The sequence below is a fragment of the Hyla sarda genome, unplaced genomic scaffold (genome assembly GCF_029499605.1).
Source record: "Hyla sarda isolate aHylSar1 unplaced genomic scaffold, aHylSar1.hap1 scaffold_314, whole genome shotgun sequence".
NCBI classification, from domain to species: Eukaryota; Metazoa; Chordata; class Amphibia; order Anura; family Hylidae; genus Hyla; species Hyla sarda.
The window spans coordinates 104547-128846 of NW_026609869.1; the positions used below are offsets into that span (position 1 = coordinate 104547).

The 24300-nt window shown below is 45.9% G+C and overlaps 10 non-coding genes across 10 annotated transcripts; all 10 read right to left on the reverse strand.

Moving 5' to 3' along the window:
* Positions 1-2007: 2007 nt before the first annotated feature.
* On the reverse strand, positions 2008-2198 carry LOC130328817 (U2 spliceosomal RNA). The gene has a single exon (XR_008872681.1). It is a non-coding gene; the product is annotated as a U2 spliceosomal RNA (small nuclear RNA).
* A 2078-nt stretch (positions 2199-4276) lies between these two features.
* On the reverse strand, positions 4277-4467 carry LOC130328872 (U2 spliceosomal RNA). The gene has a single exon (XR_008872722.1). It is a non-coding gene; the product is annotated as a U2 spliceosomal RNA (small nuclear RNA).
* Positions 4468-6556: 2089 nt separating this feature from the next.
* Positions 6557-6747, reverse strand: LOC130328873 (U2 spliceosomal RNA). Its single transcript, XR_008872723.1, has one exon. It is a non-coding gene; the product is annotated as a U2 spliceosomal RNA (small nuclear RNA).
* Positions 6748-8839: 2092 nt separating this feature from the next.
* On the reverse strand, positions 8840-9030 carry LOC130328874 (U2 spliceosomal RNA). The gene has a single exon (XR_008872724.1). It is a non-coding gene; the product is annotated as a U2 spliceosomal RNA (small nuclear RNA).
* Positions 9031-11130: 2100 nt separating this feature from the next.
* LOC130328875 (U2 spliceosomal RNA) lies at positions 11131-11321 on the reverse strand. Its single transcript, XR_008872725.1, has one exon. It is a non-coding gene; the product is annotated as a U2 spliceosomal RNA (small nuclear RNA).
* A 2092-nt stretch (positions 11322-13413) lies between these two features.
* LOC130328876 (U2 spliceosomal RNA) lies at positions 13414-13604 on the reverse strand. The gene has a single exon (XR_008872726.1). It is a non-coding gene; the product is annotated as a U2 spliceosomal RNA (small nuclear RNA).
* A 2087-nt stretch (positions 13605-15691) lies between these two features.
* Positions 15692-15882, reverse strand: LOC130328878 (U2 spliceosomal RNA). Its single transcript, XR_008872727.1, has one exon. It is a non-coding gene; the product is annotated as a U2 spliceosomal RNA (small nuclear RNA).
* Positions 15883-17954: 2072 nt separating this feature from the next.
* LOC130328879 (U2 spliceosomal RNA) lies at positions 17955-18145 on the reverse strand. Its single transcript, XR_008872728.1, has one exon. It is a non-coding gene; the product is annotated as a U2 spliceosomal RNA (small nuclear RNA).
* Positions 18146-20238: 2093 nt separating this feature from the next.
* LOC130328880 (U2 spliceosomal RNA) lies at positions 20239-20429 on the reverse strand. The gene has a single exon (XR_008872729.1). It is a non-coding gene; the product is annotated as a U2 spliceosomal RNA (small nuclear RNA).
* A 2096-nt stretch (positions 20430-22525) lies between these two features.
* On the reverse strand, positions 22526-22716 carry LOC130328881 (U2 spliceosomal RNA). The gene has a single exon (XR_008872730.1). It is a non-coding gene; the product is annotated as a U2 spliceosomal RNA (small nuclear RNA).
* Positions 22717-24300: the final 1584 nt, after the last annotated feature.

The window sequence follows — 24300 nt, forward strand, 5'->3', positions numbered from 1 at the left end:
TTCCATGCACACTCTGGGCTGGGGGGCAGTCAACCACCAGTACACACAGCAGAACCTAAACCCATACCATTATTGCTAAGCAGCAAGACAGGGGCCCATTGCACTCCCACGGGGCCTTTTTAAATGCAATCCATAACCCGGATTTGCCAGGAACCCTTCTTACTCCTCCTACTTGCATGTGACACTGGGCTTAGGATCTGCATAGGAAACACACACACAAGCACACACCTACCTTTGTTGCCTGCAGATGCCTCCTTGGCTGTCCCCAAACGGTATCAAACCAACACCCACGGGAAGCTGTAAGCATAGAGGACATGCCTGCACCCCATTGGACTTACCTGTGTGGGTTAAACCCGGGTTATTTGACAACCTATGGCGGTGATGGTTCTGCTCAGGCAGAGCAGTGCTGATGCTCCTCATAAAGCTGTCGCTGCTGTGAAGGTTCTAGGTGACATCACAAATCCCTATGGTTACATACACAACAAAGCTGGGTTGTTGTTGTTTACACTCTGCAAGGCCTGTGGAAGTGAGTGACATCATAGCACTGTAGTTCTGAGGGTTCTAGATGGATGCAACAATCTCCTGTTGCTTCTATGAAGGCCATAATAGACGACATCACCAAACAGCTCCATAGTCACATACACAGCAAAGGAGAGATGTTGTTTACACCTAGTGATGTCAGTGGTATTGAGTGACATCACAGCACAGTGCTAAGGCTCCTGGGCCTGGACACAGCAGCGGCTGCAATATCTCAACGGAGAATACGTTTATATATATATGTGTGTGTGCGCGTATATATATATATATATATATATATATATATATATATATTTCTCCGCCGAAATCACTTTTAAACCCATTTCCACCTTTTTTTCCCTTCTCTTCCTCTTACTTTTTTTTCACGTTTTTTTACGTTTTTCTCCTTTTCGCCTCTTTTCTGGGCGTATTATTCTTCTTTTTCTTCTTTTTGTTCGTCTAATGCATACCCCATCAGTGCAGCAATGCTTATTCAATACCGCCAGCAGATGGAGACACTGGGGGATAATTTTCTAAGGATTTATACTGATTTTTCCTGTCTGAATTTGTCGCACAGAAAGTTGCAGGCCAAATATGTGTGACATTTCTGCGACTTTAGCTTCTAGAGCATTTTTACAACATTATACATAGGTGCTGAATACATAAAAAGCGACTGTTCAGCGACAGACAAGTCGCATCGGCTGAAAGTAGGCCAGAATGTCAGTCCATGTTGGAGCAGGTTTAGATACAGTCTAAAGTATAGATCTCAAAGTCTGTGCACAGAATTTAGCAAGGGCCTCGCACCTTCTGATGCATCAGGTAGGTGCACAATAGCATAGCCTAACCCTCTGTACTTTGGTCTATATTGATGCGGGACATAGACAGCCAGCTGATGACCAATCCATTAGTGCAATGGATGGCTGGAAGCATTTGTCTTTGCCTTTGCAATACCACAGAAGCAATGCATGGTCAATGTACAGCAATGACACACCTGTGTGAACAGCCAGGAGACCCCCCCCCCCCCCCCCATGTTATGTTACATAGTTACATAGTTAGTACGGTCGAAAAAAGACATATGTCCATCAAGTTCAACCAGGGAATTAAGGGGTAGGGGTGTGGCGCGATATTGGGGAAGGGATGAGATTTTATATTTCTTCATAAGCATTAATCTTATTTTGTCAATTAGGAACATTCAGCACCCACCCGCTATCAAGGCAGCTGCCTATCATGTCATGCCCTACCTGCACAGGTGTGCTGGCTACTCAAATGATCCAATTAAGGAGGCCATTTAGTCAGCAGCAGCAGAAGTCCTGTGCCTGGACGCTCCAACAGCGGCCAGACACAAGCAGAAGCAGAAGCAGCAGAAGCAGCAGCAGCAACACCTTTTGTTTTTTGGCTGCAGCAGCAGCAAGGCCCACAGGGCTGGCTAGCTGGCTAGCCAGCAAGCAGGTAGCAATGAAAGTAGGAATCTTTCTTTTTAACCCTGTAAGGGGGTGGTGCACTGTACCCGAAGATACTGCCATATCGGGTCAATGCATAGGGCGACGGAAGCAAGCTTCAAAATCGGCCCCCGTTCTCAAAAATCCATTTAATATATGGTCCCCAGATAGGGGACGTATCAGATATTAAACTCATAAGAACAGATACTACACTTGATCTTAGCCAAAAGGCCGAGAAGCGATAACCGTGAAAGGGGCGGGCCAAACAAGGTGCCCTTCATGGGCACTATCACTGCTTGCTGTCAGGGAGGCTGCCAGACAATTTTCCATGCACACTCTGGGCTGGGGGGCAGTCAACCACCAGTACACACAGCAGAACCTAAACCCATACCATTATTGCTAAGCAGCAAGACAGGGGCCCATTGCACTCCCACGGGGCCTTTTTAAATGCAATCCATAACCCGGATTTGCCAGGAACCCTTCTTACTCCTCCTACTTGCATGTGACACTGGGCTTAGGATCTGCATAGGAAACACACACACAAGCACACACCTACCTTTGTTGCCTGCAGATGCCTCCTTGGCTGTCCCCAAACGGTATCAAACCAACACCCACGGAAAGCTGTAAGCATAGAGGACATGCCTGCACCCCATTGGACTTACCTGTGTGGGTTAAACCCGGGTTATTTGACAACCTATGGCGGTGATGGTTCTGCTCAGGCAGAGCAGTGCTGATGCTCCTCATAAAGCTGTCGCTGCTGTGAAGGTTCTAGGTGACATCACAAATCCCTATGGTTACATACACAACAAAGCTGGGTTGTTGTTGTTTACACTCTGCAAGGCCTGTGGAAGTGAGTGACATCATAGCACTGTAGTTCTGAGGGTTCTAGATGGATGCAACAATCTCCTGTTGCTTCTATGAAGGCCATAATAGACGACATCACCAAACAGCTCCATAGTCACATACACAGCAAAGGAGAGATGTTGTTTACACCTAGTGATGTCAGTGGTATTGAGTGACATCACAGCACAGTGCTAAGGCTCCTGGGCCTGGACACAGCAGCGGCTGCAATATCTCAACGGAGAATACGTTTATATATATGTGTGTGTGTGCGCGTATATATATATATATATATATATATATATATATATATATATTTCTCCGCCTAAATCACTTTTAAACCCATTTCCACCTTTTTTTCCCTTCTCTTCCTCTTACTTTTTTTTCACGTTTTTTTACGTTTTTCTCCTTTTCGCCTCTTTTCTGGGCGTATTATTCTTCTTTTTCTTCTTTTTTTTCGTCTAATGCATACCCCATCAGTGCAGCAATGCTTATTCAATACCGCCAGCAGATGGAGACACTGGGGGATAATTTTCTAAGGATTTATACTGATTTTTCCTGTCTGAATTTGTCGCACAGAAAGTTGCAGGCCAAATATGTGTGACATTTCTGCGACTTTAGCTTCTAGAGCATTTTTACAACATTATACATAGGTGCTGAATACATAAAAAGCGACTGTTCAGCGACAGACAAGTCGCATCGGCTGAAAGTAGGCCAGAATGTCAGTCCATGTTGGAGCAGGTTTAGATACAGTCTAAAGTATAGATCTCAAAGTCTGTGCACAGAATTTAGCAAGGGCCTCGCACCTTCTGATGCATCAGGTAGGTGCACAATAGCATAGCCTAACCCTCTGTACTTTGGTCTATATTGATGCGGGACATAGACAGCCAGCTGATGACCAATCCATTAGTGCAATGGATGGCTGGAAGCATTTGTCTTTGCCTTTGCAATACCACAGAAGCAATGCATGGTCAATGTACAGCAATGACACACCTGTGTGAACAGCCAGGAGACCCCCCCCATGTTATGTTACATAGTTACATAGTTAGTACGGTCGAAAAAAGACATATGTCCATCAAGTTCAACCAGGGAATTAAGGGGTAGGGGTGTGGCGCGATATTGGGGAAGGGATGAGATTTTATATTTCTTCATAAGCATTAATCTTATTTTGTCAATTAGGAACATTCAGCACCCACCCGCTATCAAGGCAGCTGCCTATCATGTCATGCCCTACCTGCACAGGTGTGCTGGCTACTCAAATGATCCAATTGAGGAGGCCATTTAGTCAGCAGCAGCAGAAGTCCTGTGCCTGGACGCTCCAACAGCGGCCAGACACAAGCAGAAGCAGCAGAAGCAGCAGCAGCACCACCTTTTGTTTTTTGGCTGCAGCAGCAGCAGCAAGGCCCACAGGGCTGGCTAGCTGGCTAACCAGCAAGCAGGTAGCAATGAAAGTAGGAATCTTTCTTTTTAACCCTGTAAGGGGGTGGTGCACTGTACCCGAAGATACTGCCATATCGGGTCAATGCATAGGGCGACGGAAGCAAGCTTCGAAATCGGCCCCCGTTCTCAAAAATCCATTTAATATATGGTCCCCAGATAGGGGACGTATCAGATATTAAACTGATAAGAACAGATACTACACTTGATCTTAGCCAAAAGGCCGAGAAGCGATAACCGTGAAAGGGGCGGAACCAACAAGGTGCCCTTCATGGGCACTATCACTGCTTGCTGTCAGGGAGGCTGCCAGACAATTTTCCATGCACACTCTGGGCTGGGGGGCAGTCAACCACCAGTACACACAGCAGAACCTAAACCCATACCATTATTGCTAAGCAGCAAGACAGGGGCCCATTGCACTCCCACGGGGCCTTTTTAAATGCAATCCATAACCCGGATTTGCCAGGAACCCTTCTTACTCCTCCTACTTGCATGTGACACTGGGCTTAGGATCTGCATAGGAAACACACACACAAGCACACACCTACCTTTGTTGCCTGCAGATGCCTCCTTGGCTGTCCCCAAACGGTATCAAACCAACACCCACGGGAAGCTGTAAGCATAGAGGACATGCCTGCACCCCATTGGACTTACCTGTGTGGGTTAAACCCGGGTTATTTGACAACCTATGGCGGTGATGGTTCTGCTCAGGCAGAGCAGTGCTGATGCTCCTCATAAAGCTGTCGCTGCTGTGAAGGTTCTAGGTGACATCACAAATCCCTATGGTTACATACACAACAAAGCTGGGTTGTTGTTGTTTACACTCTGCAAGGCCTGTGGAAGTGAGTGACATCATAGCACTGTAGTTCTGAGGGTTCTAGATGGATGCAACAATCTCCTGTTGCTTCTATGAAGGCCATAATAGACGACATCACCAAACAGCTCCATAGTCACATACACAGCAAAGGAGAGATGTTGTTTACACCTAGTGATGTCAGTGGTATTGAGTGACATCACAGCACAGTGCTAAGGCTCCTGGGCCTGGACACAGCAGCGGCTGCAATATCTCAACGGAGAATACGTTTATATATATGTGTGTGTGTGCGCGTATATATATATATATATATATATATATATATATATATATATTTCTCCGCCGAAATCACTTTTAAACCCATTTCCACCTTTTTTTCCCTTCTCTTCCTCTTACTTTTTTTTCACGTTTTTTTTACGTTTTTCTCCTTTTCGCCTCTTTTCTGGGCGTATTATTCTTCTTTTTCTTCTTTTTTTTCGTCTAATGCATACCCCATCAGTGCAGCAATGCTTATTCAATACCGCCAGCAGATGGAGACACTGGGGGATAATTTTCTAAGGATTTATACTGATTTTTCCTGTCTGAATTTGTCGCACAGAAAGTTGCAGGCCAAATATGTGTGACATTTCTGCGACTTTAGCTTCTAGAGCATTTTTACAACATTATACATAGGTGCTGAATACATAAAAAGCGACTGTTCAGCGACAGACAAGTCGCATCGGCTGAAAGTAGGCCAGAATGTCAGTCCATGTTGGAGCAGGTTTAGATACAGTCTCTAAAGTATAGATCTCAAAGTCTGTGCACAGAATTTAGCAAGGGCCTCGCACCTTCTGATGCATCAGGTAGGTGCACAATAGCATAGCCTAACCCTCTGTACTTTGGTCTATATTGATGCGGGACATAGACAGCCAGCTGATGACCAATCCATTAGTGCAATGGATGGCTGGAAGCATTTGTCTTTGCCTTTGCAATACCACAGAAGCAATGCATGGTCAATGTACAGCAATGACACACCTGTGTGAACAGCCAGGAGACCCCCCCCCCCCCATGTTATGTTACATAGTTACATAGTTAGTACGGTCGAAAAAAGACATATGTCCATCAAGTTCAACCAGGGAATTAAGGGGTAGGGGTGTGGCGCGATATTGGGGAAGGGATGAGATTTTATATTTCTTCATAAGCATTAATCTTATTTTGTCAATTAGGAACATTCAGCACCCACCCGCTATCAAGGCAGCTGCCTATCATGTCATGCCCTACCTGCACAGGTGTGCTGGCTACTCAAATGATCCAATTAAGGAGGCCATTTAGTCAGCAGCAGCAGAAGTCCTGTGCCTGGACGCTCCAACAGCGGCCAGACACAAGCAGAAGCAGAAGCAGCAGAAGCAGCAGCAGCACCACCTTTTGTTTTTTGGCTGCAGCAGCAGCAAGGCCCACAGGGCTGGCTAGCTGGCTAGCCAGCAAGCAGGTAGCAATGAAAGTAGGAATCTTTCTTTTTAACCCTGTAAGGGGGTGGTGCACTGTACCCGAAGATACTGCCATATCGGGTCAATGCATAGGGCGACGGAAGCAAGCTTCGAAATCGGCCCCCGTTCTCAAAAATCCATTTAATATATGGTCCCCAGATAGGGGACGTATCAGATATTAAACTGATAAGAACAGATACTACACTTGATCTTAGCCAAAAGGCCGAGAAGCGATAACCGTGAAAGGGGCGGGCCCAACAAGGTGCCCTTCATGGGCACTATCACTGCTTGCTGTCAGGGAGGCTGCCAGACAATTTTCCATGCACACTCTGGGCTGGGGGGCAGTCAACCACCAGTACACACAGCAGAACCTAAACCCATACCATTATTGCTAAGCAGCAAGACAGGGGCCCATTGCACTCCCACGGGGCCTTTTTAAATGCAATCCATAACCCGGATTTGCCAGGAACCCTTCTTACTCCTCCTACTTGCATGTGACACTGGGCTTAGGATCTGCATAGGAAACACACACACAAGCACACACCTACCTTTGTTGCCTGCAGATGCCTCCTTGGCTGTCCCCAAACGGTATCAAACCAACACCCACGGAAAGCTGTAAGCATAGAGGACATGCCTGCACCCCATTGGACTTACCTGTGTGGGTTAAACCCGGGTTATTTGACAACCTATGGCGGTGATGGTTCTGCTCAGGCAGAGCAGTGCTGATGCTCCTCATAAAGCTGTCGCTGCTGTGAAGGTTCTAGGTGACATCACAAATCCCTATGGTTACATACACAACAAAGCTGGGTTGTTGTTGTTTACACTCTGCAAGGCCTGTGGAAGTGAGTGACATCATAGCACTGTAGTTCTGAGGGTTCTAGATGGATGCAACAATCTCCTGTTGCTTCTATGAAGGCCATAATAGACGACATCACCAAACAGCTCCATAGTCACATACACAGCAAAGGAGAGATGTTGTTTACACCTAGTGATGTCAGTGGTATTGAGTGACATCACAGCACAGTGCTAAGGCTCCTGGGCCTGGACACAGCAGCGGCTGCAATATCTCAACGGAGAATACGTTTATATATATGTGTGTGTGTGCGCGTATATATATATATATATATATATATATATATATATATATATATATTTCTCCGCCGAAATCACTTTTAAACCCATTTCCACCTTTTTTTCCCTTCTCTTCCTCTTACTTTTTTTTCACGTTTTTTTACGTTTTTCTCCTTTTCGCCTCTTTTCTGGGCGTATTATTCTTCTTTTTCTTCTTTTTTTTCGTCTAATGCATACCCCATCAGTGCAGCAATGCTTATTCAATACCGCCAGCAGATGGAGACACTGGGGGATAATTTTCTAAGGATTTATACTGATTTTTCCTGTCTGAATTTGTCGCACAGAAAGTTGCAGGCCAAATATGTGTGACATTTCTGCGACTTTAGCTTCTAGAGCATTTTTACAACATTATACATAGGTGCTGAATACATAAAAAGCGACTGTTCAGCGACAGACAAGTCGCATCGGCTGAAAGTAGGCCAGAATGTCAGTCCATGTTGGAGCAGGTTTAGATACAGTCTAAAGTATAGATCTCAAAGTCTGTGCACAGAATTTAGCAAGGGCCTCGCACCTTCTGATGCATCAGGTAGGTGCACAATAGCATAGCCTAACCCTCTGTACTTTGGTCTATATTGATGCGGGACATAGACAGCCAGCTGATGACCAATCCATTAGTGCAATGGATGGCTGGAAGCATTTGTCTTTGCCTTTGCAATACCACAGAAGCAATGCATGGTCAATGTACAGCAATGACACACCTGTGTGAACAGCCAGGAGACCCCCCCCCCCCCCCATGTTATGTTACATAGTTACATAGTTAGTACGGTCGAAAAAAGACATATGTCCATCAAGTTCAACCAGGGAATTAAGGGGTAGGGGTGTGGCGCGATATTGGGGAAGGGATGAGATTTTATATTTCTTCATAAGCATTAATCTTATTTTGTCAATTAGGAACATTCAGCACCCACCCGCTATCAAGGCAGCTGCCTATCATGTCATGCCCTACCTGCACAGGTGTGCTGGCTACTCAAATGATCCAATTAAGGAGGCCATTTAGTCAGCAGCAGCAGAAGTCCTGTGCCTGGACGCTCCAACAGCGGCCAGACACAAGCAGAAGCAGAAGCAGCAGAAGCAGCAGCAGCACCACCTTTTGTTTTTTGGCTGCAGCAGCAGCAAGGCCCACAGGGCTGGCTAGCTGGCTAGCCAGCAAGCAGGTAGCAATGAAAGTAGGAATCTTTCTTTTTAACCCTGTAAGGGGGTGGTGCACTGTACCCGAAGATACTGCCATATCGGGTCAATGCATAGGGCGACGGAAGCAAGCTTCGAAATCGGCCCCCGTTCTCAAAAATCCATTTAATATATGGTCCCCAGATAGGGGACGTATCAGATATTAAACTGATAAGAACAGATACTACACTTGATCTTAGCCAAAAGGCCGAGAAGCGATAACCGTGAAAGGGGCGGGCCCAACAAGGTGCCCTTCATGGGCACTATCACTGCTTGCTGTCAGGGAGGCTGCCAGACAATTTTCCATGCACACTCTGGGCTGGGGGGCAGTCAACCACCAGTACACACAGCAGAACCTAAACCCATACCATTATTGCTAAGCAGCAAGACAGGGGCCCATTGCACTCCCACGGGGCCTTTTTAAATGCAATCCATAACCCGGATTTGCCAGGAACCCTTCTTACTCCTCCTACTTGCATGTGACACTGGGCTTAGGATCTGCATAGGAAACACACACACAAGCACACACCTACCTTTGTTGCCTGCAGATGCCTCCTTGGCTGTCCCCAAACGGTATCAAACCAACACCCACGGAAAGCTGTAAGCATAGAGGACATGCCTGCACCCCATTGGACTTACCTGTGTGGGTTAAACCCGGGTTATTTGACAACCTATGGCGGTGATGGTTCTGCTCAGGCAGAGCAGTGCTGATGCTCCTCATAAAGCTGTCGCTGCTGTGAAGGTTCTAGGTGACATCACAAATCCCTATGGTTACATACACAACAAAGCTGGGTTGTTGTTGTTTACACTCTGCAAGGCCTGTGGAAGTGAGTGACATCATAGCACTGTAGTTCTGAGGGTTCTAGATGGATGCAACAATCTCCTGTTGCTTCTATGAAGGCCATAATAGACGACATCACCAAACAGCTCCATAGTCACATACACAGCAAAGGAGAGATGTTGTTTACACCTAGTGATGTCAGTGGTATTGAGTGACATCACAGCACAGTGCTAAGGCTCCTGGGCCTGGACACAGCAGCGGCTGCAATATCTCAACGGAGAATACGTTTATATATATGTGTGTGTGTGCACGTATATATATATATATATATATATATATATATATATATATATATATATATATATATTCTCCGCCGAAATCACTTTTAAACCCATTTCCACCTTTTTTTCCCTTCTCTTCCTCTTACTTTTTTTTCACGTTTTTTTACGTTTTTCTCCTTTTCGCCTCTTTTCTGGGCGTATTATTCTTCTTTTTCTTCTTTTTTTTCGTCTAATGCATACCCCATCAGTGCAGCAATGCTTATTCAATACCGCCAGCAGATGGAGACACTGGGGGATAATTTTCTAAGGATTTATACTGATTTTTCCTGTCTGAATTTGTCGCACAGAAAGTTGCAGGCCAAATATGTGTGACATTTCTGCGACTTTAGCTTCTAGAGCATTTTTACAACATTATACATAGGTGCTGAATACATAAAAAGCGACTGTTCAGCGACAGACAAGTCGCATCGGCTGAAAGTAGGCCAGAATGTCAGTCCATGTTGGAGCAGGTTTAGATACAGTCTAAAGTATAGATCTCAAAGTCTGTGCACAGAATTTAGCAAGGGCCTCGCACCTTCTGATGCATCAGGTAGGTGCACAATAGCATAGCCTAACCCTCTGTACTTTGGTCTATATTGATGCGGGACATAGACAGCCAGCTGATGACCAATCCATTAGTGCAATGGATGGCTGGAAGCATTTGTCTTTGCCTTTGCAATACCACAGAAGCAATGCATGGTCAATGTACAGCAATGACACACCTGTGTGAACAGCCAGGAGACCCCCCCCCCCCCCATGTTATGTTACATAGTTACATAGTTAGTACGGTCGAAAAAAGACATATGTCCATCAAGTTCAACCAGGGAATTAAGGGGTAGGGGTGTGGCGCGATATTGGGGAAGGGATGAGATTTTATATTTCTTCATAAGCATTAATCTTATTTTGTCAATTAGGAACATTCAGCACCCACCCGCTATCAAGGCAGCTGCCTATCATGTCATGCCCTATCTGCACAGGTGTGCTGGCTACTCAAATGATCCAATTAAGGAGGCCATTTAGTCAGCAGCAGCAGAAGTCCTGTGCCTGGACGCTCCAACAGCGGCCAGACACAAGCAGAAGCAGAAGCAGCAGAAGCAGCAGCAGCACCACCTTTTGTTTTTTGGCTGCAGCAGCAGCAAGGCCCACAGGGCTGGCTAGCTGGCTAGCCAGCAAGCAGGTAGCAATGAAAGTAGGAATCTTTCTTTTTAACCCTGTAAGGGGGTGGTGCACTGTACCCGAAGATACTGCCATATCGGGTCAATGCATAGGGCGACGGAAGCAAGCTTCGAAATCGGCCCCCGTTCTCAAAAATCCATTTAATATATGGTCCCCAGATAGGGGACGTATCAGATATTAAACTGATAAGAACAGATACTACACTTGATCTTAGCCAAAAGGCCGAGAAGCGATAACCGTGAAAGGGGCGGGCCCAACAAGGTGCCCTTCATGGGCACTATCACTGCTTGCTGTCAGGGAGGCTGCCAGACAATTTTCCATGCACACTCTGGGCTGGGGGGCAGTCAACCACCAGTACACACAGCAGAACCTAAACCCATACCATTATTGCTAAGCAGCAAGACAGGGGCCCATTGCACTCCCACGGGGCCTTTTTAAATGCAATCCATAACCCGGATTTGCCAGGAACCCTTCTTACTCCTCCTACTTGCATGTGACACTGGGCTTAGGATCTGCATAGGAAACACACACACAAGCACACACCTACCTTTGTTGCCTGCAGATGCCTCCTTGGCTGTCCCCAAACGGTATCAAACCAACACCCACGGGAAGCTGTAAGCATAGAGGACATGCCTGCACCCCATTGGACTTACCTGTGTGGGTTAAACCCGGGTTATTTGACAACCTATGGCGGTGATGGTTCTGCTCAGGCAGAGCAGTGCTGATGCTCCTCATAAAGCTGTCGCTGCTGTGAAGGTTCTAGGTGACATCACAAATCCCTATGGTTACATACACAACAAAGCTGGGTTGTTGTTGTTTACACTCTGCAAGGCCTGTGGAAGTGAGTGACATCATAGCACTGTAGTTCTGAGGGTTCTAGATGGATGCAACAATCTCCTGTTGCTTCTATGAAGGCCATAATAGACGACATCACCAAACAGCTCCATAGTCACATACACAGCAAAGGAGAGATGTTGTTTACACCTAGTGATGTCAGTGGTATTGAGTGACATCACAGCACAGTGCTAAGGCTCCTGGGCCTGGACACAGCAGCGGCTGCAATATCTCAACGGAGAATACGTTTATATATATGTGTGTGTGTGCGCGTATATATATATATATATATATATATATATATATATATATATATATATTCTCCGCCGAAATCACTTTTAAACCCATTTCCACCTTTTTTTCCCTTCTCTTCCTCTTACTTTTTTTTCACGTTTTTTTACGTTTTTCTCCTTTTCGCCTCTTTTCTGGGCGTATTATTCTTCTTTTTCTTCTTTTTTTTCGTCTAATGCATACCCCATCAGTGCAGCAATGCTTATTCAATACCGCCAGCAGATGGAGACACTGGGGGATAATTTTCTAAGGATTTATACTGATTTTTCCTGTCTGAATTTGTCGCACAGAAAGTTGCAGGCCAAATATGTGTGACATTTCTGCGACTTTAGCTTCTAGAGCATTTTTACAACATTATACATAGGTGCTGAATACATAAAAAGCGACTGTTCAGCGACAGACAAGTCGCATCGGCTGAAAGTAGGCCAGAATGTCAGTCCATGTTGGAGCAGGTTTAGATACAGTCTAAAGTATAGATCTCAAAGTCTGTGCACAGAATTTAGCAAGGGCCTCGCACCTTCTGATGCATCAGGTAGGTGCACAATAGCATAGCCTAACCCTCTGTACTTTGGTCTATATTGATGCGGGACATAGACAGCCAGCTGATGACCAATCCATTAGTGCAATGGATGGCTGGAAGCATTTGTCTTTGCCTTTGCAATACCACAGAAGCAATGCATGGTCAATGTACAGCAATGACACACCTGTGTGAACAGCCAGGAGACCCCCCCCCCCCCCATGTTATGTTACATAGTTACATAGTTAGTACGGTCGAAAAAAGACATATGTCCATCAAGTTCAACCAGGGAATTAAGGGGTAGGGGTGTGGCGCGATATTGGGGAAGGGATGAGATTTTATATTTCTTCATAAGCATTAATCTTATTTTGTCAATTAGGAACATTCAGCACCCACCCGCTATCAAGGCAGCTGCCTATCATGTCATGCCCTATCTGCACAGGTGTGCTGGCTACTCAAATGATCCAATTAAGGAGGCCATTTAGTCAGCAGCAGCAGAAGTCCTGTGCCTGGACGCTCCAACAGCGGCCAGACACAAGCAGAAGCAGAAGCAGCAGAAGCAGCAGCAGCACCACCTTTTGTTTTTTGGCTGCAGCAGCAGCAAGGCCCACAGGGCTGGCTAGCTGGCTAGCCAGCAAGCAGGTAGCAATGAAAGTAGGAATCTTTCTTTTTAACCCTGTAAGGGGGTGGTGCACTGTACCCGAAGATACTGCCATATCGGGTCAATGCATAGGGCGACGGAAGCAAGCTTCGAAATCGGCCCCCGTTCTCAAAAATCCATTTAATATATGGTCCCCAGATAGGGGACGTATCAGATATTAAACTGATAAGAACAGATACTACACTTGATCTTAGCCAAAAGGCCGAGAAGCGATAACCGTGAAAGGGGCGGGCCCAACAAGGTGCCCTTCATGGGCACTATCACTGCTTGCTGTCAGGGAGGCTGCCAGACAATTTTCCATGCACACTCTGGGCTGGGGGGCAGTCAACCACCAGTACACACAGCAGAACCTAAACCCATACCATTATTGCTAAGCAGCAAGACAGGGGCCCATTGCACTCCCACGGGGCCTTTTTAAATGCAATCCATAACCCGGATTTGCCAGGAACCCTTCTTACTCCTCCTACTTGCATGTGACACTGGGCTTAGGATCTGCATAGGAAACACACACACAAGCACACACCTACCTTTGTTGCCTGCAGATGCCTCCTTGGCTGTCCCCAAACGGTATCAAACCAACACCCACGGGAAGCTGTAAGCATAGAGGACATGCCTGCACCCCATTGGACTTACCTGTGTGGGTTAAACCCGGGTTATTTGACAACCTATGGCGGTGATGGTTCTGCTCAGGCAGAGCAGTGCTGATGCTCCTCATAAAGCTGTCGCTGCTGTGAAGGTTCTAGGTGACATCACAAATCCCTATGGTTACATACACAACAAAGCTGGGTTGTTGTTGTTTACACTCTGCAAGGCCTGTGGAAGTGAGTGACATCATAGCACTGTAGTTCTGAGGGTTCTAGATGGATGCAACAATCTCCTGTTGCTTCTATGAAGGCCATAATAGACGACATCACCAAACAGCTCCATAGTCACATACACAGCAAAGGAGAGATGTTGTTTACACCTAGTGATGTCAGTGGTATTGAGTGACATCACAGCACAGTGCTAAGGCTCCTGGGCCTGGACACAGCAGCGGCTGCAATATCTCAACGGAGAATACGTTTATATATATGTGTGTGTGTGCGCGTATATATATATATATATATATATATATATATATATATATATTTCTCCGCCGAAATCACTTTTAAACCCATTTCCACCTTTTTTTCCCTTCTCTTCCTCTTACTTTTTTTTCACGTTTTTTTACGTTTTTCTCCTTTTCGCCTCTTTTCTGGGCGTATTATTCTTCTTTTTCTTCTTTTTTTTCGTCTAATGCATACCCCATCAGTGCAGCAATGCTTATTCAATACCGCCAGCAGATGGAGACACTGGGGGATAATTTTCTAAGGATTTATACTGATTTTTCCTGTCTGAATTTGTCGCACAGAAAGTTGCAGGCCAAATATGTGTGACATTTCTGCGACTTTAGCTTCTAGAGCATTTTTACAACATTATACATAGGTGCTGAATACATAAAAAGCGACTGTTCAGCGACAGACAAGTCGCATCGGCTGAAAGTAGGCCAGAATGTCAGTCCATGTTGGAGCAGGTTTAGATACAGTCTAAAGTATAGATCTCAAAGTCTGTGCACAGAATTTAGCAAGGGCCTCGCACCTTCTGATGCATCAGGTAGGTGCACAATAGCATAGCCTAACCCTCTGTACTTTGGTCTATATTGATGCGGGACATAGACAGCCAGCTGATGACCAATCCATTAGTGCAATGGATGGCTGGAAGCATTTGTCTTTGCCTTTGCAATACCACAGAAGCAATGCATGGTCAATGTACAGCAATGACACACCTGTGTGAACAGCCAGGAGACCCCCCCCCCCCCCATGTTATGTTACATAGTTACATAGTTAGTACGGTCGAAAAAAGACATATGTCCATCAAGTTCAACCAGGGAATTAAGGGGTAGGGGTGTGGCGCGATATTGGGGAAGGGATGAGATTTTATATTTCTTCATAAGCATTAATCTTATTTTGTCAATTAGGAACATTCAGCACCCACCCGCTATCAAGGCAGCTGCCTATCATGTCATGCCCTACCTGCACAGGTGTGCTGGCTACTCAAATGATCCAATTAAGGAGGCCATTTAGTCAGCAGCAGCAGAAGTCCTGTGCCTGGACGCTCCAACAGCGGCCAGACACAAGCAGAAGCAGAAGCAGCAGAAGCAGCAGCAGCACCACCTTTTGTTTTTTGGCTGCAGCAGCAGCAAGGCCCACAGGGCTGGCTAGCTGGCTAGCCAGCAAGCAGGTAGCAATGAAAGTAGGAATCTTTCTTTTTAACCCTGTAAGGGGGTGGTGCACTGTACCCGAAGATACTGCCATATCGGGTCAATGCATAGGGCGACGGAAGCAAGCTTCGAAATCGGCCCCCGTTCTCAAAAATCCATTTAATATATGGTCCCCAGATAGGGGACGTATCAGATATTAAACTGATAAGAACAGATACTACACTTGATCTTAGCCAAAAGGCCGAGAAGCGATAACCGTGAAAGGGGCGGGCCCAACAAGGTGCCCTTCATGGGCACTATCACTGCTTGCTGTCAGGGAGGCTGCCAGACAATTTTCCATGCACACTCTGGGCTGGGGGGCAGTCAACCACCAGTACACACAGCAGAACCTAAACCCATACCATTCTTGCTAAGCAGCAAGACAGGGGCCCATTGCACTCCCACGGGGCCTTTTTAAATGCAATCCATAACCCGGATTTGCCAGGAACCCTTCTTACTCCTCCTACTTGCATGTGACACTGGGCTTAGGATCTGCATAGGAAACACACACACAAGCACACACCTACCTTTGTTGCCTGCAGATGCCTCCTTGGCTGTCCCCAAACGGTATCAAACCAACACCCACGGGAAGCTGTAAGCATAGAGGACATGCCTGCACCCCATTGGACTTACCTGTGTGGGTTAAACCCGGGTTATTTGACAACCTATGGCGGTGATGGTTCTGCTCAGGCAGAGCAGTGCTGATGCTCCTCATAAAGCTGTCGCTGCTGTGAAGGTTCTAGGTGACATCACAAATCCCTATGGTTACATACACAACAAAGCTGGGTTGTTGTTGTTTACACTCTGCAAGGCCTGTGGAAGTGAGTGACATCATAGCACTGTAGTTCTGAGGGTTCTAGATGGATGCAACAATCTCCTGTTGCTTCTATGAAGGCCATAATAGACGACATCACCAAACAGCTCCATAGTCACATACACAGCAAAGGAGAGATGTTGTTTACACCTAGTGATGTCAGTGGTATTGAGTGACATCACAGCACAGTGCTAAGGCTCCTGGGCCTGGACACAGCAGCGGCTGCAATATCTCAACGGAGAATACGTTTATATATATGTGTGTGTGTGCGCGTATATATATATATATATATATATATATATATATATATTCTCCGCCGAAATCACTTTTAAACCCATTTCCACCTTTTTTTCCCTTCTCTTCCTCTTACTTTTTTTTCACGTTTTTTTACGTTTTTCTCCTTTTCGCCTCTTTTCTGGGCGTATTATTCTTCTTTTTCTTCTTTTTTTTCGTCTAATGCATACCCCATCAGTGCAGCAATGCTTATTCAATACCGCCAGCAGATGGAGACACTGGGGGATAATTTTCTAAGGATTTATACTGATTTTTCCTGTCTGAATTTGTCGCACAGAAAGTTGCAGGCCAAATATGTGTGACATTTCTGCGACTTTAGCTTCTAGAGCATTTTTACAACATTATACATAGGTGCTGAATACATAAAAAGCGACTGTTCAGCGACAGACAAGTCGCATCGGCTGAAAGTAGGCCAGAATGTCAGTCCATGTTGGAGCAGGTTTAGATACAGTCTAAAGTATAGATCTCAAAGTCTGTGCACAGAATTTAGCAAGGGCCTCGCACCTTCTGATGCATCAGGTAGGTGCACAATAGCATAGCCTAACCCTCTGTACTTTGGTCTATATTGATGCGGGACATAGACAGCCAGCTGATGACCAATCCATTAGTGCAATGGATGGCTGGAAGCATTTGTCTTTGCCTTTGCAATACCACAGAAGCAATGCATGGTCAATGTACAGCAATGACACACCTGTGTGAACAGCCAGGAGACCCCCCCCCCCCCATGTTATGTTACATAGTTACATAGTTAGTACGGTCGAAAAAAGACATATGTCCATCAAGTTCAACCAGGGAATTAAGGGGTAGGGGTGTGGCGCGATATTGGGGAAGGGATGAGATTTTATATTTCTTCATAAGCATTAATCTTATTTTGTCAATTAGGAACATTCAGCACCCACCCGCTATCAAGGCAGCTGCCTATCATGTCATGCCCTACCTGCACAGGTGTGCTGGCTACTCAAATGATCCAATTAAGGAGGCCATTTAGTCAGCAGCAGCAGAAGTCCTGAGCCTGGACGCTCCAACAGCGGCCAGACACAAGCAGAAGCAGAAGCAGCAGAAGCACCACCTTTTGTTTTTTGGCTGCAGCAGCAGCAAGGCCCACAGGGCTGGCTAGCTGGCTAGCCAGCAAGCAGGTAGCAATGAAAGTAGGAATCTTTCTTTTTAACCCTGTAAGGGGGTGGTGCACTGTACCCGAAGATACTGCCATATCGGGTCAATGCATAGGGCGACGGAAGCAAGCTTCGAAATCGGCCCCCGTTCTCAAAAATCCATTTAATATATGGTCCCCAGATAGGGGACGTATCAGATATTAAACTGATAAGAACAGATACTACACTTGATCTTAGCCAAAAGGCCGAGAAGCGATAACCGTGAAAGGGGCGGGCCCAACAAGGTGCCCTTCATGGGCACTATCACTGCTTGCTGTCAGGGAGGCTGCCAGACAATTTTCCATGCACACTCTGGGCTGGGGGGCAGTCAACCACCAGTACACACAGCAGAACCTAAACCCATACCATTATTGCTAAGCAGCAAGACAGGGGCCCATTGCACTCCCACGGGGCCTTTTTAAATGCAATCCATAACCCGGATTTGCCAGGAACCCTTCTTACTCCTCCTACTTGCATGTGACACTGGGCTTAGGATCTGCATAGGAAACACACACACAAGCACACACCTACCTTTGTTGCCTGCAGATGCCTCCTTGGCTGTCCCCAAACGGTATCAAACCAACACCCACGGGAAGCTGTAAGCATAGAGGACATGCCTGCACCCCATTGGACTTACCTGTGTGGGTTAAACCCGGGTTATTTGACAACCTATGGCGGTGATGGTTCTGCTCAGGCAGAGCAGTGCTGATGCTCCTCATAAAGCTGTCGCTGCTGTGAAGGTTCTAGGTGACATCACAAATCCCTATGGTTACATACACAACAAAGCTGGGTTGTTGTTGTTTACACTCTGCAAGGCCTGTGGAAGTGAGTGACATCATAGCACTGTAGTTCTGAGGGTTCTAGATGGATGCAACAATCTCCTGTTGCTTCTATGAAGGCCATAATAGACGACATCACCAAACAGCTCCATAGTCACATACACAGCAAAGGAGAGATGTTGTTTACACCTAGTGATGTCAGTGGTATTGAGTGACATCACAGCACAGTGCTAAGGCTCCTGGGCCTGGACACAGCAGCGGCTGCAATATCTCAACGGAGAATACGTTTATATATATGTGTGTGTGTGCGCGTATATATATATATATATATATATATATATATATATATATATATATATATTTCTCCGCCGAAATCACTTTTAAACCCATTTCCACCTTTTTTTCCCTTCTCTTCCTCTTACTTTTTTTTCACGTTTTTTTACGTTTTTCTCCTTTTCGCCTCTTTTCTGGGCGTATTATTCTTCTTTTTCTTCTTTTTTTTCGTCTAATGCATACCCCATCAGTGCAGCAATGCTTATTCAATACCGCCAGCAGATGGAGACACTGGGGGATAATTTTCTAAGGATTTATACTGATTTTTCCTGTCTGAATTTGTCGCACAGAAAGTTGCAGGCCAAATATGTGTGACATTTCTGCGACTTTAGCTTCTAGAGCATTTTTACAACATTATACATAGGTGCTGAATACATAAAAAGCGACTGTTCAGCGACAGACAAGTCGCATCGGCTGAAAGTAGGCCAGAATGTCAGTCCATCTTGGAGCAGGTTTAGATACAGTCTAAAGTATAGATCTCAAAGTCTGTGCACAGAATTTAGCAAGGGCCTCGCACCTTCTGATGCATCAGGTAGGTGCACAATAGCATAGCCTAACCCTCTGTACTTTGGTCTATATTGATGCGGGACATAGACAGCCAGCTGATGACCAATCCATTAGTGCAATGGATGGCTGGAAGCATTTGTCTTTGCCTTTGCAATACCACAGAAGCAATGCATGGTCAATGTACAGCAATGACACACCTGTGTGAACAGCCAGGAGACCCCCCCCCCCCATGTTATGTTACATAGTTACATAGTTAGTACGGTCGAAAAAAGACATATGTCCATCAAGTTCAACCAGGGAATTAAGGGGTAGGGGTGTGGCGCGATATTGGGGAAGGGATGAGATTTTATATTTCTTCATAAGCATTAATCTTATTTTGTCAATTAGGAACATTCAGCACCCACCCGCTATCAAGGCAGCTGCCTATCATGTCATGCCCTACCTGCACAGGTGTGCTGGCTACTCAAATGATCCAATTAAGGAGGCCATTTAGTCAGCAGCAGCAGAAGTCCTGTGCCTGGACGCTCCAACAGCGGCCAGACACAAGCAGAAGCAGAAGCAGCAGAAGCAGCAGCAGCACCACCTTTTGTTTTTTGGCTGCAGCAGCAGCAAGGCCCACAGGGCTGGCTAGCTGGCTAGCCAGCAAGCAGGTAGCAATGAAAGTAGGAATCTTTCTTTTTAACCCTGTAAGGGGGTGGTGCACTGTACCCGAAGATACTGCCATATCGGGTCAATGCATAGGGCGACGGAAGCAAGCTTCGAAATCGGCCCCCGTTCTCAAAAATCCATTTAATATATGGTCCCCAGATAGGGGACGTATCAGATATTAAACTGATAAGAACAGATACTACACTTGATCTTAGCCAAAAGGCCGAGAAGCGATAACCGTGAAAGGGGCGGGCCCAACAAGGTGCCCTTCATGGGCACTATCACTGCTTGCTGTCAGGGAGGCTGCCAGACAATTTTCCATGCACACTCTGGGCTGGGGGGCAGTCAACCACCAGTACACACAGCAGAACCTAAACCCATACCATTATTGCTAAGCAGCAAGACAGGGGCCCATTGCACTCCCACGGGGCCTTTTTAAATGCAATCCATAACCCGGATTTGCCAGGAACCCTTCTTACTCCTCCTACTTGCATGTGACACTGGGCTTAGGATCTGCATAGGAAACACACACACAAGCACACACCTACCTTTGTTGCCTGCAGATGCCTCCTTGGCTGTCCCCAAACGGTATCAAACCAACACCCACGGAAAGCTGTAAGCATAGAGGACATGCCTGCACCCCATTGGACTTACCTGTGTGGGTTAAACCCGGGTTATTTGACAACCTATGGCGGTGATGGTTCTGCTCAGGCAGAGCAGTGCTGATGCTCCTCATAAAGCTGTCGCTGCTGTGAAGGTTCTAGGTGACATCACAAATCCCTATGGTTACATACACAACAAAGCTGGGTTGTTGTTGTTTACACTCTGCAAGGCCTGTGGAAGTGAGTGACATCATAGCACTGTAGTTCTGAGGGTTCTAGATGGATGCAACAATCTCCTGTTGCTTCTATGAAGGCCATAATAGACGACATCACCAAACAGCTCCATAGTCACATACACAGCAAAGGAGAGATGTTGTTTACACCTAGTGATGTCAGTGGTATTGAGTGACATCACAGCACAGTGCTAAGGCTCCTGGGCCTGGACACAGCAGCGGCTGCAATATCTCAACGGAGAATACGTTTATATATATGTGTGTGTGTGCGCGTATATATATATATATATATATATATATATATATATATATATATATTTCTCCGCCGAAATCACTTTTAAACCCATTTCCACCTTTTTTTCCCTTCTCTTCCTCTTACTTTTTTTTCACGTTTTTTTACGTTTTTCTCCTTTTCGCCTCTTTTCTGGGCGTATTATTCTTCTTTTTCTTCTTTTTTTTCGTCTAATGCATACCCCATCAGTGCAGCAATGCTTATTCAATACCGCCAGCAGATGGAGACACTGGGGGATAATTTTCTAAGGATTTATACTGATTTTTCCTGTCTGAATTTGTCGCACAGAAAGTTGCAGGCCAAATATGTGTGACATTTCTGCGACTTTAGCTTCTAGAGCATTTTTACAACATTATACATAGGTGCTGAATACATAAAAAGCGACTGTTCAGCGACAGACAAGTCGCATCGGCTGAAAGTAGGCCAGAATGTCAGTCCATGTTGGAGCAGGTTTAGATACAGTCTAAAGTATAGATCTCAAAGTCTGTGCACAGAATTTAGCAAGGGCCTCGCACCTTCTGATGCATCAGGTAGGTGCACAATAGCATAGCCTAACCCTCTGTACTTTGGTCTATATTGATGCGGGACATAGACAGCCAGCTGATGACCAATCCATTAGTGCAATGGATGGCTGGAAGCATTTGTCTTTGCCTTTGCAATACCACAGAAGCAATGCATGGTCAATGTACAGCAATGACACACCTGTGTGAACAGCCAGGAGACCCCCCCCCCCCCCCCCCCATGTTATGTTACATAGTTACATAGTTAGTACGGTCGAAAAAAGACATATGTCCATCAAGTTCAACCAGGGAATTAAGGGGTAGGGGTGTGGCGCGATATTGGGGAAGGGATGAGATTTTATATTTCTTCATAAGCATTAATCTTATTTTGTCAATTAGGAACATTCAGCACCCACCCGCTATCAAGGCAGCTGCCTATCATGTCATGCCCTACCTGCACAGGTGTGCTGGCTACTCAAATGATCCAATTAAGGAGGCCATTTAGTCAGCAGCAGCAGAAGTCCTGTGCCTGGACGCTCCAACAGCGGCCAGACACAAGCAGAAGCAGAAGCAGCAGAAGCAGCAGCAGCACCACCTTTTGTTTTTTGGCTGCAGCAGCAGCAAGGCCCACAGGGCTGGCTAGCTGGCTAGCCAGCAAGCAGGTAGCAATGAAAGTAGGAATCTTTCTTTTTAACCCTGTAAGGGGGTGGTGCACTGTACCCGAAGATACTGCCATATCGGGTCAATGCATAGGGCGACGGAAGCAAGCTTCGAAATCGGCCCCCGTTCTCAAAAATCCATTTAATATATGGTCCCCAGATAGGGGACGTATCAGATATTAAACTGATAAGAACAGATACTACACTTGATCTTAGCCAAAAGGCCGAGAAGCGATAACCGTGAAAGGGGCGGGCCCAACAAGGTGCCCTTCATGGGCACTATCACTGCTTGCTGTCAGGGAGGCTGCCAGACAATTTTCCATGCACACTCTGGGCTGGGGGGCAGTCAACCACCAGTACACACAGCAGAACCTAAACCCATACCATTATTGCTAAGCAGCAAGACAGGGGCCCATTGCACTCCCACGGGGCCTTTTTAAATGCAATCCATAACCCGGATTTGCCAGGAACCCTTCTTACTCCTCCTACTTGCATGTGACACTGGGCTTAGGATCTGCATAGGAAACACACACACAAGCACACACCTACCTTTGTTGCCTGCAGATGCCTCCTTGGCTGTCCCCAAACGGTATCAAACCAACACCCACGGAAAGCTGTAAGCATAGAGGACATGCCTGCACCCCATTGGACTTACCTGTGTGGGTTAAACCCGGGTTATTTGACAACCTATGGCGGTGATGGTTCTGCTCAGGCAGAGCAGTGCTGATGCTCCTCATAAAGCTGTCGCTGCTGTGAAGGTTCTAGGTGACATCACAAATCCCTATGGTTACATACACAACAAAGCTGGGTTGTTGTTGTTTACACTCTGCAAGGCCTGTGGAAGTGAGTGACATCATAGCACTGTAGTTCTGAGGGTTCTAGATGGATGCAACAATCTCCTGTTGCTTCTATGAAGGCCATAATAGACGACATCACCAAACAGCTCCATAGTCACATACACAGCAAAGGAGAGATGTTGTTTACACCTAGTGATGTCAGTGGTATTGAGTGACATCACAGCACAGTGCTAAGGCTCCTGGGCCTGGACACAGCAGCGGCTGCAATATCTCAACGGAGAATACGTTTATATATATGTGTGTGTGTGCGCGTATATATATATATATATATATATATATATATATATATATTTCTCCGCCGAAATCACTTTTAAACCCATTTCCACCTTTTTTTCCCTTCTCTTCCTCTTACTTTTTTTTCACGTTTTTTTACGTTTTTCTCCTTTTCGCCTCTTTTCTGGGCGTATTATTCTTCTTTTTCTTCTTTTTTTTCGTCTAATGCATACCCCATCAGTGCAGCAATGCTTATTCAATACCGCCAGCAGATGGAGACACTGGGGGATAATTTTCTAAGGATTTATACTGATTTTTCCTGTCTGAATTTGTCGCACAGAAAGTTGCAGGCCAAATATGTGTGACATTTCTGCGACTTTAGCTTCTAGAGCATTTTTACAACATTATACATAGGTGCTGAATACATAAAAAGCGACTGTTCAGCGACAGACAAGTCGCATCGGCTGAAAGTAGGCCAGAATGTCAGTCCATGTTGGAGCAGGTTTAGATACAGTCTAAAGTATAGATCTCAAAGTCTGTGCACAGAATTTAGCAAGGGCCTCGCACCTTCTGATGCATCAGGTAGGTGCACAATAGCATAGCCTAACCCTCTGTACTTTGGTCTATATTGATGCGGGACATAGACAGCCAGCTGATGACCAATCCATTAGTGCAATGGATGGCTGGAAGCATTTGTCTTTGCCTTTGCAATACCACAGAAGCAATGCATGGTCAATGTACAGCAATGAC